Genomic DNA, 25235 nt, shown 5'->3' on the forward strand with positions numbered 1-25235 from the left:
TGAAGTCAGCACAGACAAATACTGCTCATTACGTCTTCCACGCGACACACGGTTCCGACGGAAACATTCGGTTTGTTTCCCGTTACAAGCAAAAGTATTTCTAAAGCGGGATTTTACGTGCTCATTCTATGTAGCGGTTCCAAATCAGTCTAGTGCGATGTTCATTCTATCGGTATGAATTAAAGGATACAGTGAAACACGAAGTGTACGCCAGCAGCGACCGAGCAGTGCTGTTGGCGGAGGTAGTAGACAGCGCGAGACATGGCTGTGCCCCCCCTCGTGGAGTAGTAGTTTTTCTTCGTGTATGACTGTCCCTGTTAATACATATCGACAGAACGAACATCGTCCTAGGTTAATTTGCCCCCCTTCTTGCTCTAGAAGAGCGTAGCGTTCCAAAAGATTGGAAAAGGGCACAGGTCATCCCCGTTTTCAAGAAGGGACGTCGAACAGATGTGCAGAACTATAGACCTAGATCCCTAACGTTGATCAGTTATAGAGTTTTGGAACACGTATTATGTTCTGGAGACTAGAAATCTGCTCTGTAGGAATCAGCATGGGTTTAGAAAAAGACGATCGTGTGAAACACAGCTTGCGCTATTCGTCCACGAGACTCAGAGGGCCATAGACACGGGTTCCCAGGTAGATGCCGTGTTTCTTGACTTCCGCAAGGCGTTCGATACAGTTCCCCACAGTCGTTTAATAAACAAATTAAGATCATATGGACTATCAGACCAATTGTGTGATTATATTGAAGAGTCCCTAGATAACAGAACGCAGCATGTCATTCTAAATGGAGAGAAGTCTTCCGAAGTAAGAGTGATTTCAGGTGTGCCGCAGGGAAGTGTCGTAGGACCGTTGCTACTCCCAATATATATAAATGGCCTTGTGGATAACATCGGAAGTTCACTGAGGCTTTTTGCGGATGATGCTGTGGTATATCTAGAGGTTGTAGCAATGGAAAAACTGAAATGCAGGAGGACCTGCAGCGAATTGGCGCATGGTGCAGGGAATGGCAATTGAATCTCAATGTAGACAAGTGTAATGTGCTGCGAATACATAGAAAGAAAGATCGCTTATCATTTAGCAGGTCAGCAACTGGCAGCAGTTAATTCCATAAATTATCTTGGAGTAGGTATTAGGAGTGATTTAAAATGGAATGACCATATAAAATTAATCATCGGTAAAGCAGATGCCAGACTGAGATTCATAGGAAGAATCCTAAGGAAATGCAGGCCGAAAACAAAGGAAATAGGTTACAGTACACTTGTTTGCCCACTACTTGAATACTGCTCAGCAGTGTGGGATCCGTACCAGATAGGGTTGATAGAAGAGATAGAGAATGTCCAACGGAGAGCACCGCGCTTCGTTACAGGATCATTTAGTAGTCGCGAAAGCGTTACGGAGATGATAAACTCCAGTGGAAGACTCTGCAAAAGAGACGCTCAGTAGCTCGGTATGGGCTTTTGTTGAAATTTCGAGAACATACCTTCACCGAGGAATCAAGCAGTATATTGCTCCCTCCTACGTATATCTCGCGAAGAGACCATGAGGATAAAATCAGAGAAATTAGAGCCAACATAGAGGCATACCGACGATCTTTCTTTCCACGAACAATACGAGACTGGACTAGAAGGGAGAACCGATACGGTAGAGGTACTCAAGGTACCCTCCGCCACACGCCGTCGAGTGGCTTGCGGAGTATGGATGTAGATGTAGATTTAAAAATTATGTTATTTGCAATGCGAAACAAACCGACGGTTTTCGTCGACACCAGGAGTATTATGGAAGACATAATGAACAGTATTTGTTTGTGCTGACTCCAGCTACACACTGCAAAAACGAAAAATCACATACCTGCCAAAACACCAAAGAAAACACGCCTGGTGGCTCTTACGAGGTCGACGCTGTGTACCTCGTGCCATGCGTTTTAGTAATATGAAAAATTATCGGCAACTTCCTGTAAGAGCAAAGAGTTAAAACTCCTGTAAAAAAAACTGTACAAACAAGCCTATACTGTTCTGAAGCCTAAAAAGGCTAGCAATAATAATGGCGAGACTATGCTACGCGTCTCTAAATAGCCTGCCCTGTTGAGGGCCACGCTGTAGCGAGTCGGGCTCCATCTGTCGACAGTCGAATGAACTACGCTGACACTACAACGCCGAGACGTGCCGCAGCGCCTGCTTCGGGTACTTAAGTACGAGACACCTGCGCATAAGTCGACTGGCTCATTCGATTGGAGATGAGAGGTGCAGTGCGAACATCTCTTCGGGCTGTGTGGATCTGCCACCTGCTCCTCTGGCTACACTTGGATCGTACACCGAGGTGACAAAAGTCATGGGATAGCGACATGCACATACAAAGATGGCGGTAGTATCGCGTACAAAAAAATATAAAAGAGCTGTGCATTGGCAGAACTGTCATTTGCACTCGGGTGATGCATGTGAAAAGGTTTCCGACATGATTATTACTGCACGAAAGGATTAACAGGCTTTGAACGTGGAATGGTGTTGGAGCTAGACACATGGGCCATCCTATTACGAAAATAGTTAGGGCATTCAATATTCTGAAATTCACACTGTCAAGAGTGTGCCGAGAATAACAAATTTCAGGCATTACTTCTCACCACAGACGACGCAGTGGCTGAGAACGACCGAGAGCAGACAAGCAAACGGCGTGAAGAAACAGCAGGAATCAACGTGGGACGTACGACGAACGTATGCGTTACGACAGTGCGGCGAAACTTGGGAGTTAATAGGCTATGACAGCAGAGGACCAGCGCGGGTTCCTTTCCTAACAGCACGACATCGCCTGCAGCTATCTCCTGGCCTCGTGACCATATCAGGTGAACCCTAGACGGCTGGAAAAAAAGTGGCCTGGTCAGACGACTCCCGATTTCAGCTGGTAAGAGCTGATGGTGTGACCCCACAAAGCCATGGACCCAAGTCGTCAACAAGGTACTGTGCAAGCTAGTGGTAACTCCATCATTGTCTGGGCTGTGTTTACATGTAGTGGACTGGGTCCTCTTGTCCAAGAGGACCGATCATTGACTGGAAATGGTTACGTCCGGCTACTTCCAGCCATTCATAGACTTCATGTTCCCAAAAGGCGATGGAATTTTTTTGGATGTCAATGCGCCAAACCCGGAGAGACTTTCAAAAACGCGCCATATCGCTAGTCGAAAACTTTTCGCGATTGGTTTGAGGAACATTCTGGCCATTTCAAGCAAATGGTTTGGCCATCCGGATAGCCTTACATGAATCCCAACGGACATTTATGGGACATAATTGAGAGGTCAGTTCGTTCACAAAAACCTACACCAGTAACAGTTTCGCAGTTATGGACGGGTATAGAGGCAGTGTGGCCCAGTATTTCTGCAGGGGACTTCTAACGACTTCTTGAGCCCATGCTATGTGGAGCTGCTGCACTCCACCGGGGAAAAGCAGGTCCGACGAGATATTAGGAGGCATCCTACGACTTTTGCCACTTCTTTATGCACTCCCGAGGATTTAGGTCAGTTGTAGGTCACTGAAGTTATAGTGCTCCGTAACAGCAGTGGATTAAATCCATGGTAAAGAAAGGAAGGACAGAGCAAGGCTCGTGTGTATATAGTGTGTGAGATTAATATTGGCACACAGATGCTATTTCTGGGATCAAGAGCAGAACGAAAATCTTTATAAACGTGTCATTCAAAAGGCTCCAATTTCTAGATAATAATCCTTGGAATATAGGAGAGATCACACTGATGCGCAAAATGAAAGCCTCTCTAAGAGGGACAGATGGGAGTGTCAGGCGAAGAAGTGAGGTCTGTTTGGGAAAGGAAAAGTAGAGTTGAACGTTCTATCAGCAACAAGGTCAATGGAGATGGAGTTCTGATTGGAGAAGGACGGAGAATCTGCTGACCATTGTGTCTGCTCGGTAAGTAGTTTTGGCTGGAAAAGTGAATTCGATTGCGCCGTTTGACCATTACCGTTGTGCTGAGTCAGATTAACATAAGTAATTCATCATCAGTTGGAACACAGCGTTCGTTCTCGACAGATGTCGACTTTGTAATCTGCTCATAATAATTGCACGATACACAAAAGTCCGATATGATGGATAAGGTGTAATGTGATTTATTCATCATGCTCGTTGCGACCGACGGAGAGGATGACATGCCCTCTAGGCAAGGGACGTAGTATTGTGCGAATTCGGTTGTTTTGTTTGTACTTGCCCATTGAATATTGTGGGCGATCTTCCTTACCGGATTATTCACACGTTTAATAAGACTCCCGATGCCCCGAGAACACTGTCAATAGTACTCAACGTGTCATAAAACTTTAGAGTCAAAACTGTAGACGGAACAGGACACTCAGCTGTTTTGACGTGAGAAATCAATGGTCGGCAATGAGTATTTCAAACGCCACGAGGTCTTGCATCAGCAAAACTTGAGAGACACACGTTTGCATATTGTTTATGTTTCGTAACAAATAACTGCCTCTAGAATCGCCGTTGGTGTCGCTACGTTAAAAACAAATCACAGTCTTCTTTAGTGGTGGTTCTTTCACGAAAGAACGGGTCCGAATTAAACTGAACGGAAGGACCGAGTTCATCGTTCACTTCGGCTGGTCTCCTTGCCATCTCAGTCTCTTTCGGTCGATCTTGTTCGATCGGTCTCGTTCTTTTTCGGATGGTCAGTCCTCCCTGGTCCCACCGTTTCTTGTCCCCTCCTGTCTCCTTCGGTCGGTCGCTTTCTTTCTCGCGTGGTCAGTCATTCATCGTTAGAGTTCCACTGTTCCTAGTACAGCACCAAGTTGCCGTTCCTTTCGTTCGCCCGTTCTCAACCAGTTATAAACCTCGACTTATGGCCAATAAGCGAGAAAAGACGTCGTTTTCGATCTTCAAAAGTTTCACGAATAATATTTATCAATGGCCATGTTTAAGCAGTGTAAACTGTAACTGTTCATAACGTACAACATTGCTGTTGGGGAAGTCGAAATGAACAATGTGATATAGGACACTTGTGTTCTATCGGCCCAGTAAACAATCTCGAAGTAGCCTCCGAAAATCACCTAAGTGAGTCTCACGAAATATTGAATATCCTGTTTCCCTCATACCCCATCGGCTTTCGTTAACATTCTTAACTAAACCTTCCCTGTGAGGGCAATAAAAGAAAAACGGCTGTATGCAGAAACTAACTACGTTTCCAATTCGATCTAAATTTAATTCTTCCAAGCACCGATGTCTCATAGTAAGAAGACCAGAGAAACAAAACGACTGAATTGTTATTTCTAAGTAAAACAAACACAAATGCAAATTTTATAATTTGCAAGTGCACCACAGATTCGATGGCGAAGGAGGACAATTGGATATTCCAAAATCTAGCGCAGCGAGCATGCACTGCGCCTTAGGTGGCTTTTGTAGGCCAGTGTGAGGTAGATCCCCGGCTCGACAGGCCACAGGTAACCCGTATCAGATGGTTCTACTCGGCTTCCCCTACATCACTGTAAACAATTATTGTTCACAGCTTGTATATGTTCTACGATACGTTAAAGAACAAAATTTTGAAATGGAATAAAACAAATTTATCTAAACAGTTTCCTGCATCATTTCCACTTCACTTCTCTGCATCTGGGGCATAGTTGGTAATCTTAAAGGCATTAAAGAGCAGTCGGACTACCTGGAGTCATTCTAAGCTCATTTTCGTTCACTCTAGTCAGCAACTTATTTAGACCGAATTCCAAACATTTCTGATTCCATGGAAGCGGGGTGTTAGTGGAGCAGTGACTACATCATTATTATACACAACTAGTGCAATGAATGGGGTGAAATTATTTAAAATTCGGTCGTCTCATAAAAGACATCGTCCGTCCAATAAAATGTTCAAGACCGACTTCATTCCTGGCGTATGAACGACGTCAGAGTAGTAATTGGTAGTTGAAGTAACAACCGGAAACAAAAGGTGAGCATTCGACCAGTCAGTTAAGCGCAAGCAGTGTTAAGCAGTGGACGTTCGGCGATCGTGTGTCAGCGTTCTTGCAATGGAGTAACTTCCCTAAATCAAATGTTCAAGGCGTTCTCCAGAACATTTTGAAGAATGTGCAAAGTTTATTCCGCACACTTTTATTCCCGAACAAAGTTTATTCCAAAAAGAAACAACGACACGTTCAAACTGGTTCAATTGGCTCAGAGCATTATGGGACTACACACCTGAGGTCATCAGTCCCCGTAGACTTAGAACTACTTAAACCTAACTAACCTAAGGACATCACACACATCCGTGCCCGAGGCAGGATTCGAACCTGCGACCGTAGCTGCCGCGTGGTTCCGGACTGAAGCGCCTAGAACCGGTTGACCACAGCGGCCGGAAAAGACACGTAAACGCCGGCCGCTACATAGACAATTATTTCCTTAAAAAAAAAAAAAAAGAAAAAGAAACTATCTTGTGTGGCGAGACTTGGTGTTATCTATCAATGCCAACTTACAAGAAAATGACAAAGTGCAGAGTGGGTCTCTGAATAATCGCCAAAACCGAACAGCGTTCAAAAGTTACACACGAGTTGAACAACATGCCAAAGAAGGACTGTTCTGACAATTTCACATGGTTGTATGAACGTTCCGTGCGTTATACTCAAGTGGGGGCAGATTTTGTAGAACATTAAAACCGCTATCGTTACGTTTCTCCGTTTTCATTAACCGATTCTTGAAACTTTTTGTACTCATGGGGAATTATTATGAGCGTAAGTTGTTGCTAAAATTTGTGATTCCCTTATGTCAGTAAAAAGTAAATATTTATTTTCTTTTATATATATAGCTGCTAACCTTAGAATAACCTAAGACATGTGTTGGTTGGTTGGTTTTGAGTATAAAGGGACCAAACTTCTTCTTCTTCTTTTTTTTTTTTCACCGCACGATATATTTCGGCTCCCGTGGGTCCATCATCAGATGCTAGTAGTTTTAATACGTTATTTACTTCTGATCTTGAGCGACGTAATGCGAAACTTACGTTTTGAGGATGTTAAGCTTCGAAATTGGCCGACGTTGGATCCAAGGGATCCGAAATGCGTCGTGTTATTAACTTTCTGTATATTGGGTACATTCACGTCCACAAGTGCAAACTGTGGGTAAAACTAGTTTTAGAATGAGAACCTCAGATATAACACGCGACTGCTGTCTTCTCACTAGCGTTTTTACTATATGAATGTACACTTCGGGGGCAGAGGTTCATCATCAGAGCTGTTGTGTAAGTCCTACCCTCGAATTTTGTTTGTTTCTTTCGTGTATGGCATCACGATATGCAAACAATGTGTGGAAGCTACGTCTTTCATTGAGACGTTACATAAAAAAGAAATCGGTGAAATTCACGCCCCACTGAAGAATTAGTGGTCAAGCTTTGACTTTGAAAAGTATACTGGCGAAGTCATTGTGTTATTAGTAAGGCAGAAGATGGACATTATTATTAGATTTTCCAAAAAAAAAAAAAAAAAAAAGAAAAAGAAAAGAAGACTCTGAGCACTATGGGACTCAACATCTGCGGTCATCAGTCCCCTAGAACTTAGAACTGCTTAGACTTAACTAACCTAAGGACATCACACATCCATGCCCGAGGCAGGATTCGAACCTGCGACCGTAGCGGTCGCGCGGTTCCAGACCGTAGCGCCTAGAAACGCTCGGCCACCTCGGCCGGCTTAAGTTTTCCATTCATTTTATTATCGCGTCTTTGCCAAGAATAATTTCTACTCTTGTTCTTCAGAACAAGCACCTGAAATAAGAGCCATTATTTATCACACATCCTAAACTAAACGGTGAGCTGCGTATCTCAGTGCAAATAACAACAACAACGTTCTTGTCGTAGCGTCACGGACGCCTTCGGGTTCGTGCAGCTCCAGCCCGTGGAGTGGGAAGACGGCGCATTCCTGCGCGGCTGGGCGCTTTCCATAACCCCCCTCCCCTTCCCCCACCCACGTCGCAGCCTCCCTGTCCCCTTACCCTCCCTCCCACGCCGTCACCCCCTAGGCGGCGACCAGACACCAGGCAGACGCCGCCGTCGCGACGCTGGCACGGCGCTTAGCGGAAAAGGCGCCTCGGGACCTTAGGGACGGTCGGCGAACTCGAATCTCGATTGCTAGTCATACAGGCACATAGGTGAAATCCAAGCTACAATACTGACAAACCGTTTCTGCAGCCTCTCCACTATGGAGACAGGCAGGTCCATTAACATGTCCTTCAAATTTCAGCTTTCTAGCTGATAGATAATGAGGGTGAAATGTGACGAAGATACAGTGACATGAGGAAACCGTTCAGATGAGATGAACTCGAAATAAAATGCATATTCTTCATACTTTTACAAAATTAGCTGCAAATAGTTTATACCAAACGTAGTCCTGTTTGCCCATTGCAAAAGATACTGCCGTCGTCACAGTAAATTTTGTATACACCAGGATTAGTATAAAAGTTAAAGAAAACATGAGAGATTGAGAAAGCATCGAATTAAATTTTTTACCTACACTTAAGAAATAAAAAACATACAGTGAATAAAATAGAAAACGCATTGAAGATTCTACATAGGATATCAAAAGTTGAAACCATGAATATTTTGGAAGAACTAGAAATTTATACACAAACAGATATCCGAAAGACACTGTAAACGAACAAATGGAGCTCAGACATAAAAATTAACTGGAAAACTTTATTAAAACTTTAGAAAAACAAAAGGGACGTACAGAACACGACTAATAAAATGCTGTAGATAACATTGAGATCTACATAATGCAAAATATCTATGGTAGAAAATACCCCTGACTACCTAAGATCTAATTTACTTATAAACATAATGCATCAATGGAACGATCTGTCATTTGACAACTGTCATAAAATAACATCAATTTTCTATAAAATTTTTCTATATTAACAATTTTTCTATATTAACAACGTACGTTCCGATATGTTTTATGGACGTCAATCCATCTAGACGTAAGTACAATACCAGAAAAAAATTTTCGTACTACTGTACACAGACATAGAATAAAATGTCTTGTAAATGTAATTTCAACAGGAACACTTGAAAATGGCACAAATGCAGAAACAAGCTTGTTGTGAACCTGTGTGCAAACAACAATAAATAAGATATTTGCAAATAATTTTGTAAAAGCATAAAGAAGATGTCATATTATCACCTTATGCAAGCTGCGAGCCCAGCCGTGAAGATTATTTAATACGCGTATGTATTGAAAACTAAGAATCAGTATCATGCCAGAAATCGTACCCAGAACTCTCGTTTATCGAGAACAGAACCCCTAACCATTGGGCTACCTGAATATGCCTTCATGCCTGACTTCATCTTTTATTGTCATTGATGAAACTACCTCTGGTAGTTGTGTTCGAAAATTATAAGTAGAAACAACATTTAAGTACAACTGTAGGAACGCAGTGAATATTTGCTTCGAAAATAATTTATTATCTGACGCAGTCACACCAACTTCAAAACGAAGTTACCGGTTTCTGATGTCGCTGGTCATCCTCAGATCATAAATTAAATACCGTAACACACGGGCGATGTGGTTTCCGCAGCGGTGGGATTCAGCTACGGCATCTGTTTTAAAGGTCTGAGAATGGCCGGTAGCGGCCAAAATCTGTAATTTCGTTTTGAAATCAATGTGATTGTTCCGGATAATAAATTTTTTTCATAGGTGGAAGCATTAACGACAAAAGTTTGATGTAATTTTTTTCCAGCGTCTGCTTTTTTTATTTTATTTCATATGATCGTTTTAGGTTCTCTTCGAAAACTGTCATCAAATGATCTCGGATTTTAAATTCCTCACTTGTCTACACGAGAAAGAGTACACGCGGTTGCAGCTTTACACCAAGGAATAATCATTTCGCATTACAGGACCTTGAGGCCAGGTTCTCCCACTATCACCACACTAGTCGTACGCTTACTACAGATGGAGAATCAAACATAGACGTAAAATTCTGGAAGATGTTTCTGAAACTGTGCGCATGGACCATAAAACTGAAAGATAGTAAACCTGCTCCGTGGAAAAACCGGATAGAATTGTGGCGTTACAGGAGAAGGTTGAAAATGCAGAGGACAGACAATGCACGATTTGAGGAGTTATAGAGCTAAGTAAAAAAAAAATCTTCACCAGAAGGCAAGGGCAGTTAAGGGCAACAGTTACTAGAATTTATTAGATTATGTCATCTTTTTATTCATCTTCTTGAATGAAACAGCAAACATTGTGGTCTGCTGTGGCTTTAATTCTGCATTTCGTTGGCTCGATCTTCTGTTTGGTCTGGCAGTGCTTCTTTGTATCTCATGGATGTAAATGACATATACTTTTAAGCACTCTCTCGTTGGACATCCTTTGCACGTGGTTCCACCATTTGATTCTGTAAACACAATAATTCCTTCAAACTTCGGCTATTGCAGAATGTTAACTTTTATCATCCTGTCTCTTCTTGTGACACTTAGGCCTTATCTCAAAATATACAATCGAGATTCCACTTTTGTTGTATTTGTTGATATCGATTGCGTGTTGCCAATAGTGATATTCTCGGAAAGCACAAAATTATGTGGCTGGACGAATTATTTGCCATATTTGAGCTGTTTCGCTCTTCGTTGACTGGGTTTTTACGCAACCAGCCTGTCCGCAGCTCGTGGTCGTGCGGTAGCGTTCTCGCTTCCCGCTCCCAGGTTCCCGGGTTCGATTCCCGGCGGGGTCAGGGCTTTTCTCTGCCTCGTGATGACTGGTTCTTGTGTGCTGTCCTTAGCTTAGTTAGGTTTAAGTAGTTCTAAGTTCTAGGGGACTGATGACCATAGATGTTACGTCCCATAGTGCTCAGACCCATTTACGCAACCAAGTCGGCTATCTCGTTACCATTAGTAGCTTAAAGTTTACCGTGGGGGTTATGAAAGGAAAAAGACTTTTGTAAACGTTATACCATATCTAATTACGTTTAAGATCCCGTTTAATCTTAATCCTTCCAAGTTGAGTGGTTTCGTAGTATGAAGGCCAGATAAACAAAATGATCTAATTGTTAGTTTTATGCTGCTGAAATTCACGAAATTGTGAGGTAAAATTTACACAAAAAATTCAATTTTACAATTTGTATGTACACGACCAAGCCTATGGCATAGTAATAGCCTAGTCATTGAAGACCGAAACAGGTTGAATATAGGAAATATTTCGTGTAGCCGCAAAATTTACCATGGTAGGAAGGCGTGGCATGAACAACAAAATAAAAATCCTGATCGGTGGAGGGTGAATGTGGAGATGAGGGCGCACTCGAATAGTTCGAAAAAGGCGACCTCAAATGAAAACGTGTCCCAGAACGAAATTAAACTACGTTAAATTTCATACGAGAAGAGTCCTATTCATTTGTTCTCTGGAACTAACATTTGCACGAAGACAGGGAAAGAACAATGAAAATCTGGTGCTACCCGCATGCGCTGTAGGTCATTATGAGGTAGTTTCCCGACATGACAGACTGCAATTAAATTGTTCGTACGAACATTCTCCACACCAGTGTGGCACGCTGTGAACAGCCACCGTTAACGCCTTGTGTATTGCATTTCATACACTTACTCAGTTGTGTGATGACTGAGTAGGAAATCTACTGAGACCGATTCGTAGGAAATAACCCAGCATTGGACAGGAGTGATTTTTAGAAACATCGAAACACCACAGTGAAGATCGCGGGGTAGACAATTTCACCCTACAGCTCTCAGGTTCGTATCCTGTGCTTTAACTGATACACCACATGATGAAAGGAGTAGGTCACTACATGAAGATATCAACAGATCAGTCGAGTCACTGTTGTAATAATAATAATATTAATAACAATAACAATAATACATAGCAATAATACATCACAGCATTCCATCGTTGAATAACCTACAGGAAACGCGGTCAGTGGTTAATTAGAAAAAAAAAGGAAGAAATCTCATTTCTTTACGCGATGATCGATTTCGATGCTTCTAGCTTCATCATCAGTCGTACCAGTGAGAACTTCCTCTGTCCTGTATATGAAATTTCCGACAGGCGAAAGAGCAGGAAATTAGAATTTAGCGTACTTTTGACGACGAGATGTTTAGGGACGGAGCACACTACTCCGTTTTCCGTAATTGATTTCGAGAAATTACGCACACCTAAGTCTGAACAAATGGACGACAATTTCAAACTCGTTCCTTCAGAATTATAGTCCATTGTCTTAAACAAAGCGCCACCTCACTCGATTAGAGTTACACTAACGAACAAAAGAATACTACAGATAATACACCTTTTGTCGCGGTGGAATGAACGAAAACAGGCTGCGGGATCATTTCATTAACCCGCTCTTTCATTCACGTGCTTCAGAAATGTCGTAACAAATTACTTTCTTCCACTGTTTTTTTTTTTAATCACATCACTTAGCTCACGTCTGAGATGTGAATACAAGACACTTGTCTATTTTCATAAGTTACTTTCGATATCAGCTCTTCTGAGTGTAGCTAGCTTACAAGGGAACCTCCCCATCGCACTCCCCTCAGATTTAGTTATATGTTGGCACAGTGGATAGGAATTGAAAAACTGAACACAGATCAATTGAGAAAACAGGAAGAAGTTGTGTGGAACTGAAAAAAATAAGTAAAATATACAAACTGAGTAGTCCATGCGCAAGATAGGCAACATCAAGGAGAACGGGAGTCAAGGGGCGCCGTGGTCCCGTGGTTAGCGTGAACAGCTGCGGAACGAGGGGTCCCTGGTTCAAGTTTTCCTTCGAGCAAAAAGTTTAATTTTTTATTTTCACACAATTATCAAAGTTCAGGCACTCACACACAATCAACTTCGCCCTCCAAAATTCCAGGACCAGATTTGCTTGGACATATGCAGGATTTGACGGTCTACACACGGAAAAATTTGAAAACGTAAAAAACATATGCTTTGACAGAGCACAGGGAAAAGTGTGCGAGTGTGAGACTTTTGGATTCATTTTTTGCATTTTATGTGACAAACTCTTATGTTTTCATCACTTTTTTGGGAGTTGTTATCACTTCCACAAGAAAACCTAAATCGGGCAAGGTAGAAGAATCTTTTTACCCATTCGCCAAGTGTACAAGTTAGGTGGGTCGACAACATATTCCTGTCATGTGACGCACATGCCGTCACCAGTGTCGTATAGAATATATCAGACGTGTTTTCCTGTGGGGGAATCGGTTGACCTATGATCTTGCGATCAAAAGTTTTCGGTTCCCATTGGAGAGGCACGTCCTTTCGTCTACTAATCGCACGGTTTTGCGGTGCGGCCGCGAAACACAGACACTAAACTTATTACAATGAACAGAGACGTCAATGAACGAAGGGATAGATCATAACTTTGCTAAAATAAAGAAAAATTTTTCGCTTGTGGGGAGACTTGAACCAAGGACGTCTCGTTCCGCAGCTGCTCACGCTAACCACGGGACCACGGCGCTCCTTATCTCGGAGTGTCCTTGATGTTGCCTATCTTCCGCATGGACTACTCAGTTTGTATATTTTGCTTATTTTTTTATAGTTCCACACAACTTCTTCCTGTTTCCTCGATTGATCTGTGTTCGGTTTTTCAGGGCCTATCCATTGTGCCAACTTACAACTAAATCTGAGGGGGGTGCGATGGGGAGGTTCCCTTGTTAGAAAAGACGTCTTACACAGACTGATTAACGTAAAATGAAAAGAATCGTTGTTTTAAGATGGGATAAGAATTGATACGAAAATACTGTTATTTTGTTTTTCGGATTTTCCAGAACATTTTATTTATTTATTTATTTGTCGCTCTTATTCTTCGTATGTAGTTGTGTTGTCAGTTTAAGTCTTTACTACGATATTCTTCGGAACATTCAAACTATTTCTGAAACTAGTGACTGTAGAAAACCCAAGTTTTGTCTGACTCCATACTTTATCTAAAGGACTTTTTGAGAAGTTTTTTCATTTGTTGTGGTGTGATTTGGAAATCATTTTCGTTTCAGTGTTTGTTTTCGCGAAAAGACATAACGTTTTCTCTGTTTTAGCCTACCGAAGAGTATTTATTTGCGTGAAGACACTACAATTAAGGTTTTACGTCATTGTCATTTAATAATGGAAATAGCTTTGAAGGACACACTGTCGAAGAAGAATATGAAATGTAAACACGAACACAATGGGAGTATGTTCGGTATAACTTATGAAAACAGAGGCAAAATAAAAAGAGAGGATAAATGTTGCTTAAGGACACACTGCCGAAGAATATGAAATGTAAACACGAACACAACGGGAGTTCAAATGGTTCAAATGGCTCTGAGCACTATGGGACTTAATTTCTGAGGTCATCAGTCCCCTAGAACTTAGAACTACTTAAACCCAGCTAACCTAAGAACACCACTCACATCCATGCCCGAGGCAGGATTCGAACCTGCGACCGTAGCGGTCGCGCGGCTCCAGACTGTAACGCCTAGAACGGCTCGGCCACTCCGGCCGGCACAACGGGAGTATGTTCGGTATAACTTATGAAAACAGAGGCAAAATAAAAAGAGAGGATAAATGTTGCTTAATAACGGTAATGGCAAAGATGACACAGTATTACACAGAGTGTTCTTTACTAACATTATGCTGCAATAAATGTGATTTGGCTTGGCAGCTAAGTGAGTAAATGTGAAACTACAAATCCAAAAGTCTGGGATTCAGATCACAGTCTGCTTGGGAGGTTACTCTGTCGCTTATGGTATCTTTCTCTCTACTCGTGGTTATTTGTATACGCGAAAAATTGAGGGTAACAACGCAGCCCAGAGTCCTCGTCAAACGGAAGCCCCCCCCCCCCCCCCCCCCCCCTCCTCTACAGTTGATTGGGTAAGTCTGCTCCGTATTTTTTAACAAAGGGCGCACAACCTCCAGAAAAACCATAATGAGTAAAACAATACAGTGCTTAAACAAATATTCAGGTTAAGAGTAGTTTTATTTTATGACTAATGTGAGAATTTTTTACGGAATACGGAATTTTGGGTCAGTTTTTCTCAGTTTGTGCATTTTTCACGTCAAAATCCCTGTTTTCTCAAATTCTACTCAATTTCTTTCATTGAATTTTTGCATGCTTTCCACTACCTAGTCGAAGCCAATGACCTACAAGTGTAAATACGCATTCATCAGGAATTTATATCTTCAAATTAATAATTAAAATAAAGTACTTGGATAAAAAAATCTTCTTGTTTTAATGTAAAACACTTCATTGTAGATGAGTTTAGTAACTGTAGTTAGCATATGGTGAATATTTGAAATCTTTATTTTTGGTAATGTGAGAGAGGATCAGCAATAAACTTCTGAAATTTAACATTATGCGTATAGGATCCTGGTATCTGCAGTAATCTCTTAGCTTCCGCAGTTTCTCATAATTTAAGTATATGTCTGCAGCGAAAGAGAATCTTCCAACAGAGCTCCGCTTCTACTGCAGCAGATTTCACTTGCAGAACAAGAAAATTAAAACGTCGTACGTGTTGTCATAAAATGGATATCAAAGAATAGCCCGTGAAACAACGTAATGATAAGATACCACAGAACTAAGGACCCGACCTTAACTCTCAACGCTCCTTTGATGGGCTATAAGAAAATAATCACATGGCAAAGCTCACTACTGCGGAACATTACACCGGCGGACAAAGGATATTTGTCTTTCAACGGTGAAATGAGACCTGGAATAGATACGTCGCTTAGCGGCGGCCATCAAATACTGTAATGGAAGTCTCGGGCTACCACCAGCGAATCAGATTTCTCCACGTGGGGAAAAAAAAAGCTTCTATCTCCCATCACGAACTCGTTCATACTCAGTTATTTTCAAAGTTTCCAGTTACGTGTGGTGGTATAAAGATATAATTAAACCAGCAACGTGTACAGTTAAAAGCAGTTCGTTGCACCGTCCTGGCTGACATTAGAAATACGACCAGTTACGCATTAACCGTGGGTCTAGTTTGTACATTACTACTTTGATACATGAGCGTCTACCTCTCAGAAGATCTGTATGACAATCTCTATGAAGAAAATCATCTTACAGGTGTCAATGTAATCCATTCTGTGACAGACAACACGCTTGCTCCGCCACGTTAGCAGAAAAATGCAAACTGGCTTTCGCCGAGGTTCTCATAGGCAGCAAAATGAATCACACAACATTTCGCAGCACTAAAGCGCCACAGGTGGAGACGGTAACATTCTGAGTACGTACTTATGTTTTCAGTCCGCAGACTGGTATGATGCAGCCCTCTACGTTAGCAATTCCTGTGCAGCTCTCCATACTTCTGTAGAATCAAGGTCAACGGAATAGCAGAAAACTTTCCAACGTGCGAATTGGAAGAATGTCGACTACGATTTAGAGGGATAACGAGACATTAAGAAGTTCATATATCGAGGGTAGGGTATAGGGGAATGTTCTGCAACATCAGCTGTTGGAGAGGTAAACACTTCAACTACGGGAAGTCGGTGACAGACTCTGCTAAACACACAGTAACTACAAGCTAAGTGGTGTTGTACAATTTTCACTGGAATAATGCTAAACAGAGGTTGTCTGTCTCTATCTCAGAGAGTTAAAATAGAGGAATTTCAATGAATAGCAAGAACAAGTGAAACGTCCCCTTTGAACAATTATACATGACTGTCCTTAAACTGACACACAATATTTTTAGCGCAACGCAATCTGACTTTCAATAATCCCTACAAAAGAATGGCCCTGACTAACATTAGCCTATACCTTTCACAAATCACTTACCTCACCAAAAATCTTCGTTACTCGAACTACTGCAATACAGCGAGCGCCACTACTGCCAGCTAAATAAAAGATTCAAACTACGGAACGCACTAACTACTGATAGGCATAGTTAGCAAATGAAAGATTTTAATAGAGAACAAACAATGTATTTACCTTAATAGCGTTGAAAAATCATAATATACATAGCAGTTCATGACATCCAGTCTTACAAATTTCAAAACTCCGCCATTTCTCTCCACACATCCACCACTGCTGGCGGCTCACCTCCAACTGCGCAACGCTACGCGCTGTTCTCATCTATACGCGCTGTTCACGACTATAAGGCTTACATACTTAGAATATATACTGGTACTGCTAATGAGATTTTAATGCAACATTTTGGTTTACTTGAAAATACATTCTGGATTTAAAGTACTTTCAGTGAGATACCAGATGACACAGTGGTTAGTTTATGTGACAGCTACACGATTTTATCACGACGCTACTAATGAGTGACAATTTACAATGTCGCTTTTGCAGTGTTTCTGTTTTATATCTGCACTGTTTTTCTGTATTATTCTGGAAAGTAAAACATATTTTAGTAGTAACTTTTGTGGTATAGCTACAATGTGACAGCCTTTTCGGTAGCACAACAATACATTACAGCACAGTACTTTCTTCATCACGGCAATAAGCGTAATAACTAAGATATCTATACGCAAAGCATTTCACTTTTGTTTATCATGAGGTAAGTACACTGGCTTCTGCAGAACTTAGCTTTCGGAGGGCAATAACTATGACACTTCCACAGAGATTATCTTACAGCAAGACGCACGTTTAGCGCTACAGGACACGTATTTGAGTGATTAATTTTGTACTTAAATCATTTATTTTTAAAGATATTTGAAGTACAATGATACAAAGGTGTTCCGTGATACATTTCATTCCATTGCTGTAATCTGTAACACCTGAGGGTATAATTACATTAATCTTCAGGGGGCTACACGCTTACTTTGTGTACCATGTGTGTGGCAAGCACAAGGAGCCCTAGCTAATATGGTATTTGCTTATACAACTTTACACATCGGTACCATATTTCTCTAACACATAAATTACACAGCTAACTGATCATTTAACTGAGAGAGACAAACATTTATTTTACTACATCAGTGACAGATGTTTACGTAATTACACAGTTGGATAACTTCACACTTATGAAATTGTATTTTGTCTGTACTTTGTGAAATTTTCATATTTTTTCGGAACCATTGTGATACTATGAGAGCTTTGAATGATGTTTTTGGCATGGGATCATGATTTTTAAAGTACGTTTGAGGTAGATGACACTACTGAAATGAGCAGAGAATTTTTTTTAGGTTTTGAAATTATTGGAGGAAGCTACAACGATTTTAAGATTTGACTGAGGTGTTATGATGTTATTTTTACGACGACGATGTGTATTATGCTGTTGAGGTATGTTTATGATCAATAAGCTGATGCTATATGAGGAATCTGATTATGCTATGTATTAATTATCATGAAATATTGAAGTGTCGACGCAAGATTGACGTGCCGACGAATATGTATATGTGTAATAAGGTAAGGAATAAGGAGTTGTGGTTAGGGACTCTGACTTGTGAAAAAGGATGATGGAAACCAAGAATCATACTTTAAAGAGATATGAAATGTGTGTAAATGCGTGAATGTATCACAATACTGACGAAAATTTTTTGGACACTATTATATTTAAAGGATTTTGTTTCTACACATTTGTAACGCAAATTCTCGACCTGTGAAATTTTATATGAGACTGTCACTGAAGTGCAAACTGGTGTCGTAAATATTTCGGCAAGAAAGTTAAGTGACCACCTTCACGTAATGCGTAGTGGGCACCCAGCTGTGCGACAGTTGGCTGGAAAACAGCCATTAGTGTGTGCCTTTCAGAGGCACAGGTGGAGAAAAAAAAGGGCCATTAGCCTCGCTATTGACATTCCTTTGTAGAAAGTATCGCAAATACGACACGCTCAAACTTGAAAAAATATGATAACACTGTGGAGCTCTTAATTTATGATATTTACTGAAATTCCTAATGAAATGACGAGAAATATTTTTATGTCTATACACCTGATTATGACTACTGTCTTTCTAGTTGAGAGATTATTTTACTACCTTATGAAATGCCATATGGCTAATGAATGATGTTTCATGCCTTCCTTTGCACATATTTGCTCATTTTCTTTAATATCTAGTTTCTAGCTGCACTGCAGCATTGGTTATTATAAAATTTAATAGATGTACTAATATCACTATTTTCTGTCTACAGACCCAATGAAGAATACGTTTATGATTACTTTCTTAGAAAAGAGAGCACAAATAGACATTTCCCTTCACAAGAATTGCATAAATAATTTTTTTAATGACTTGGTAACTTTCTTGCAGAGTAAGTTTTTGTGATGCATCACTCTAGTGTTAAGATGTGATATAGGTATCAAACATGGCCATTTTTACGGTAATATTTTTTCTGCTTGAGCTATGTCATGTTTAGATATAAGTTATTGCATTTGCTGCTGCTGTTTGCCAGGCATAGTGCTACTAAATTTCACTTTATATTACTCTGTTAAGCCAGTTTTACTACTGATTTATTTTTCTTGTTTGCTGCACATTGCCTTATATTAGTTGTAATATTGCTGCTTGCTTTGCCAATTTGTATTTTTTTGTCATTGCTGTTTGTGTTAATTGTTTTGTGCTGCTGCATTGCCTTGTCCCTTAGTTTAGCATCTGAGCTCAGTAGATTTAAGTTAGCTTAAGATGGGGTAGGCCATAAAAGAGAACAAGTTGTGATGAATTGGAAGAAATGCATTGAGAAGCTATAAGAAAATGGTTTGGCCAAAAAAAAGTATTTTGAAAGAGGATATGAATCAAAAAAGTAGGGTTTAGGGGCAACAGGTTTAGGTAGGATTTTCTTGGAAATAAATGATGAGGTAAGGTAATGGAAAATAAATAATGAGGTAAGAAATGTGTGAACATATAAATACAGAAAGCATGCTTGGATAGAATTTTTTGGTGGAAACAAATGTTGAAATAAGAGGAAAGATATATGGAATGAAGTATTGGGGTGGACTGCAGTACCAAATGTCACACTGAAAACAAACCCTGTCCTGTATTTTTGTGTTATTACACTACGTGAATTTGTGTTTTTCCTGTCTTAATGTGTTTAGCTAATAAGAGTTATGTTGTAGAATTTTTCTGATAATATGTTATTTTCTTTGTAAAGATGTTTAGACATTGTTTATTCTGTTCTGTTTTAATGCTCATGTGTGAAATTGATGTTTCGAAAGTTATTCTGATCTTTTATGTATGTACTCATGTCATAATTCCTGTAACACTGATTTATATGTTATTTCGATTCTTTTGTAAAGCCTGTACTACAAATGTTATCTGTATTGTTATGGTCTTTAATGATGTATTTTGTACCTTTGTAATTGTATTCTTATGTTATAAAATTGTAATTGATACCAGTTCATCATATTATTAACTTGTAAGTTCCATTTCACTGCACACGTTTCTGTTGGTCATAGTATATGGACAATATGTGAGAAGTAGGGACTGTTAGTGTTTGCACGTGTGTTAATAATTCAGCAAGGTACTGTATAACAGCATTGCTGGTTCTAAGGACAATTCCAAAAGCTTTGTGAGTGCACAAGTGGTGGTTATGGACTCTTCGATGGTGATTGTGCACCTGCACAGTCGCAGCAGATGGCTGCTGACCATCTCTACAAGGACTACAGTGGATCCACACCTTCGATGATCCATCAATACCATTATTTCTACAAGAACTGCAGTGGGTCTGCACCTTTGGTGGCCCACCAATACAATACTCTCTGCCAAGACTATAGTGGGTCTGCTCTGTGATTACCTACCTACGAATATTCTTCAAAACGTCGAATGACTCTGCGGTGGGTTTGCTCTGTTGTGGCGCATTACCTGTCTGCATGTCGAGGGTCAGCACTGTCTTTCCGTTGGAAGGACAACACTACTTCTTCAAGACTGCATGGAAATCCACTACTTCCGTGTGCATTTTCTTTTACTGCTCAGACTTTGAGAAAAACACTGCAATTTTACTGTGATGAATGATCAGGACTGTCTTTATGGACTTTGAGAAAATTTTAGCTTTTGACCAACATTGTATGAATAAGTGTGTGCATTTGATACCTTTGTTATTGTAATTATGAAAAATTTTATTAAATCATTATTGGCCACTGCCCAAAACAATTTGTAAAATTTTTTGTGGGGAGCATGGGGGCTATGTAAGTAGGCTGTTTATGTTTTCTTATTGGCAACGTTACGTAGCGCTCTGTATGAAAATCACTGGCTGTGCTGTGTGCAGTCTGTGGCTAGTTTGCATTGTTGTCTGCCATTGTAGTGTTGGGCAGCTGGATGTGAACAGCGCGTAGCTTTGCGCAGTTGGAGGTGAGCCGCCTGCAGTGGTGGATGTGGGGAGAGAAATGGCGGAGTTTTGAAATTTGTAAGACTGGATGTCATGAACTGCTATGTATATTATGATTTTTCAACACTATTAAGGTAAATACTTTGTTTGTTCTCTATTAAAATCTTTCATTTGCTAACTATGCCTATCAGTAGTTAGTGCGTTCCGTAGTTTGAATCTTTTATTTAGCTGGCAGTAGTGGCGCTCGCTGTATTGCAGTAGTTCGAGTAACGAAGATTTTTGGTGAGGTAAGTGATTTGTGAAAGGTATAGGCTAATGTTAGTCAGGGCCATTCTTTTGTAGGGATTATTGAAAGTCAGACTGCGTTACACTAAAAATATTGTGTGTCAGTTTAAGGACAGTCATGTATAATGGTTCAAAGTGGACGTTTCACAAGTTACTGCTTGGTATTTGTCCTAGTATGGTAGGCGAAGTAGCTTGTGAGTGCTGCTGAAGTAGTTCGCGGTGTTGATGACTGATTAGTTAGGGCAAGTGGCCGGTAGTTATCAGACCGAGCTCCAGACAAGCACTCGCCTCTGACAGAGATTCTTCTTGTAATTACTGCAAGTATCTGACATTCTGATAAGGGGTCTTGGTCCGACACCTCTCTAAGTAAAATTGTTCGTTAGAACAATAAATTGATTAAAGAAAGAGTAATAACTTGCCACCTCAACAAACCATTTCTGACAACTCCAAGAAAGTTACCAATCTTATATAACTTAACCTCCTCCAACAAAGGAGTTTTTCTCCATCTCATCTCCGCTACAAAGTTTGACAGCAAAGCGAACTAAACCCACACTGCGTTAACGGCCAGACTGCGCCTCGCAGGGGTAGGGAACTTGTGCCGGGACGCGTCAAGTAAGAGAGAAACTTAAAAGTGTCAGTTAAACAATGGTAGTAGTATTGGGTACATTAGCAACGAGAAAGAGTTAGGGGCTATAGTAGATATTAGCAGACTATGGCCAAGCTGGAAATAGATGGCTCTTCTTCTGAACCAGTAGTACTAAGCACTGTAGTCATAAAGTTATAACTATCACCTCGAAAAAATAAAGCTGCATAGTTAATTTTCCTGCTTGTTGTCACAGCCTATAGAAAAACTGAAGACAGGTTGTGCTGTTTTCTTTTGGTTTCTCTAGTGGTGTGCTACGATATTGTGGCGCTGGTTTTCAGTGTGTATCAGGACTGCACTCATATTCCTGCAGACAAAAAAAATTAATTTAAAAAACAATTTTACGACAAAAATGACTGATTTCCTCTTCGACACATTTGTCCATAATAACGGATATTTTTAACTACCCCCAATATTTTCGCAATGACCTGGAAAAAAAGGACTCAGAAAACCTGTACCCAAACACGAATCTGCCAAAAAACCTTCTGACTACAGGCCCATTTTCATTTTAGCAGATTATTTAAAGCTTTAAAAAATGCGGTTCACAATCTGCTTATCAATTACTTAACATCAAATAACCTTCTGGTTGAATATCAATCTGGTTCCAGGAAAAATCGTAGCACTACTACGGCCCTTATAAAAGTGACTGACGAACTCAAATACGCTATCAAAAAACAAGAGGCGAGTATTATGCGCTTTTTTTTATTTGAAAAAGGTTTCCGATCTGTCGATTTTGGTACTGTACTTGCTAAACTCAAAAGTAAAAATTTTTCGTCAAGTGCTGTATAATGGTTCCATTCATACCTTGAAACGTCCCCTTTGATAAATTATACATGACTGTGCTTAAACTGACACCAATATTTTTTAGCGCAACGCAATCTGACTTTCAAAAATCCCTACAAAAGAATGGCCCTGACTAACATTAACCTATACCTTTCACAAATCACTTACCTCACCAAAAATCTTCGTTACTCGAACTACTGCAACACAGCGAGCGCCACTACTGCTAGCTAAATAAAAGATTCAAACTACTGAAGGCACTAACTACTAATAGGCATAGTTAGCAAATGAAAGATTTTGATAGAGAACAAACATTGTATTTACCTCAATAGTGTTCAAAAGTCATAATGTATATAGCAGTTCATGACATCCAGTCTTACAAATTTCAAAACTCCGCCATCTCTCTCCCCACATCCACCACTGCTGGCGGCTCACCTCCAACTGCGCAACGCTACGCGCTGTTCACATCCAGCTGCCCAACACTACAATGGCAGACAACAATGCAAACTAGCCACAGACTGCACACAGCACAGCCAGTGATTTTCATACAGAGCGCTACGTAACGTTGCCGATAAGAAAACCTAAACAGCCTACTTACAACCTTGCATCCCGCTCTAACAGTGTGTGATGACAAAATGGAAGAATGTAATTTCAGGGGTCCTACAAGGATCAGTATTGGGCCCATTACTTTTCTCATTATATATTAATGATGAGTCGACTATTATCAAATGGTTCAAATGGCTCTGAGCACTATGGGACTTAACACCTGAGGTCATCAGTCCCCTAGAACTTAGAATTACTTAAACCTAACTAACCTAAGGACATCACACACATCCGTACCCGAGGCAGGATTCGAACCTGCGACCGTAGTAGCAGCGAGCTTCTTGACTGAAGCGCCCAGAACCGCTCGGCCACAACTGCCGGCCGACTATCATCAACCGTTGCAAATATCATTTATACCCTGACGAACTTCAATAAAACCAAAGTGATAGCCTAACAAACCTGGGTACAGCCATCCACAACGTATATACTGATTACTTGCTTTATCAGAAAGGGGCGCATAACATAGGTTTGAAACTTAACCCATCTAAAACGCAGACAATCTTAGTCGCTCACAAAAGACTTATTACTCCTCAGTTCAGAGAATCTCTACCACACTTAACCGTAAACAACGAAGAAATCACCTATTCAGCAAAGAATTTGGCGACAACTTTGGACTATCACCTAGACCGGACTCAACACGCAACTGCAGTCTGTAAAAAAGTGACAGCATCACTTCATTCACCACAGAGACATAAAGAAGTATTCCCTCTCAAGCTTAAAACGACACTCGCAGACTCACTAAGACTCCCCATCCTTGACAATGGTGATCCTATTATCCAAGTACTTTCATGTGAGAGCTCACGCCAGCTGGAACTGTCGATGAATACGTAAGCGCGGTAGATTTGGGAGTACGCTATTTCGGCCATATCACTCCTGCCTACGAACGATTATCATGGCTTCATGCCGATAAGTATTGAGATGATCGTACCCTGTGTTTGTTTTGTCCTCTTGTCAGTCATTGCACTCCTTCCTGCTTATCTTCAACTCTTACACTACTTCTGAACAACACAGCAGAAATACTCCTTCTCAACAAAGTATTGTGGGGTCCTACCCACTCGTCTCATATAGGGTGCCTAAAGAATGCTGCGTTCTCGGAAGGCTATACAACAATTCAAGCAAATCACATTAAAAGTTTGTATTACAATACAAAAGATAGGCAATACTTAACTTTGAATTTACAACGGTGTCGCAAGCGATGGGCGACATGCAGTCAATGTATTTCCCTATAGACAATGTCCATTCAAGCAATGGATATGGATCACTAATAACTGCTATCGTAGCCCTTTCTGCTTGGCCGGGCCTGTTACTGTGTAGCCGATGCTAGCAGTACATTCTCTTCTTGTAGAGGGCTATTGGTTGACGTCGTCTCACAGCCGTCTCTACTCCTGCGTTATTCATCTTCGTGCCGTCGCTTGTTGCTACGCCGGAACGGTAATAAGTAATTAATATTGTCCTTAATTGCTCCATAATTTTATCATAATTATGGGTATCGCTATTATTATTGTTATTGCCAGTCATTATTTTCATTAATTATATACATGGCAAGGAAAGTGTTTCTGAAGAAGAATAATTTGTTAACATCGAGTGTAGATTTAAGTGTCAGCAAGTCGTTTCTGAAAGTATTTGTATGGAGTGTAGCCATGTATGGAAGTGAAACGTGGACAATAAATAGTTTAGACAAGAAGAGAATAGAAGCTTTCGAAATGTGGTGCTACAGAAGACTGCTGAAGATTAGATGGGTAGATCACATAAATAATGAGGAGGTATTGAATAGAATTG

This window comes from Schistocerca piceifrons, chromosome 5 (assembly GCF_021461385.2).
Source record: "Schistocerca piceifrons isolate TAMUIC-IGC-003096 chromosome 5, iqSchPice1.1, whole genome shotgun sequence".
Lineage (NCBI taxonomy): Eukaryota > Metazoa > Arthropoda > Insecta > Orthoptera > Acrididae > Schistocerca > Schistocerca piceifrons.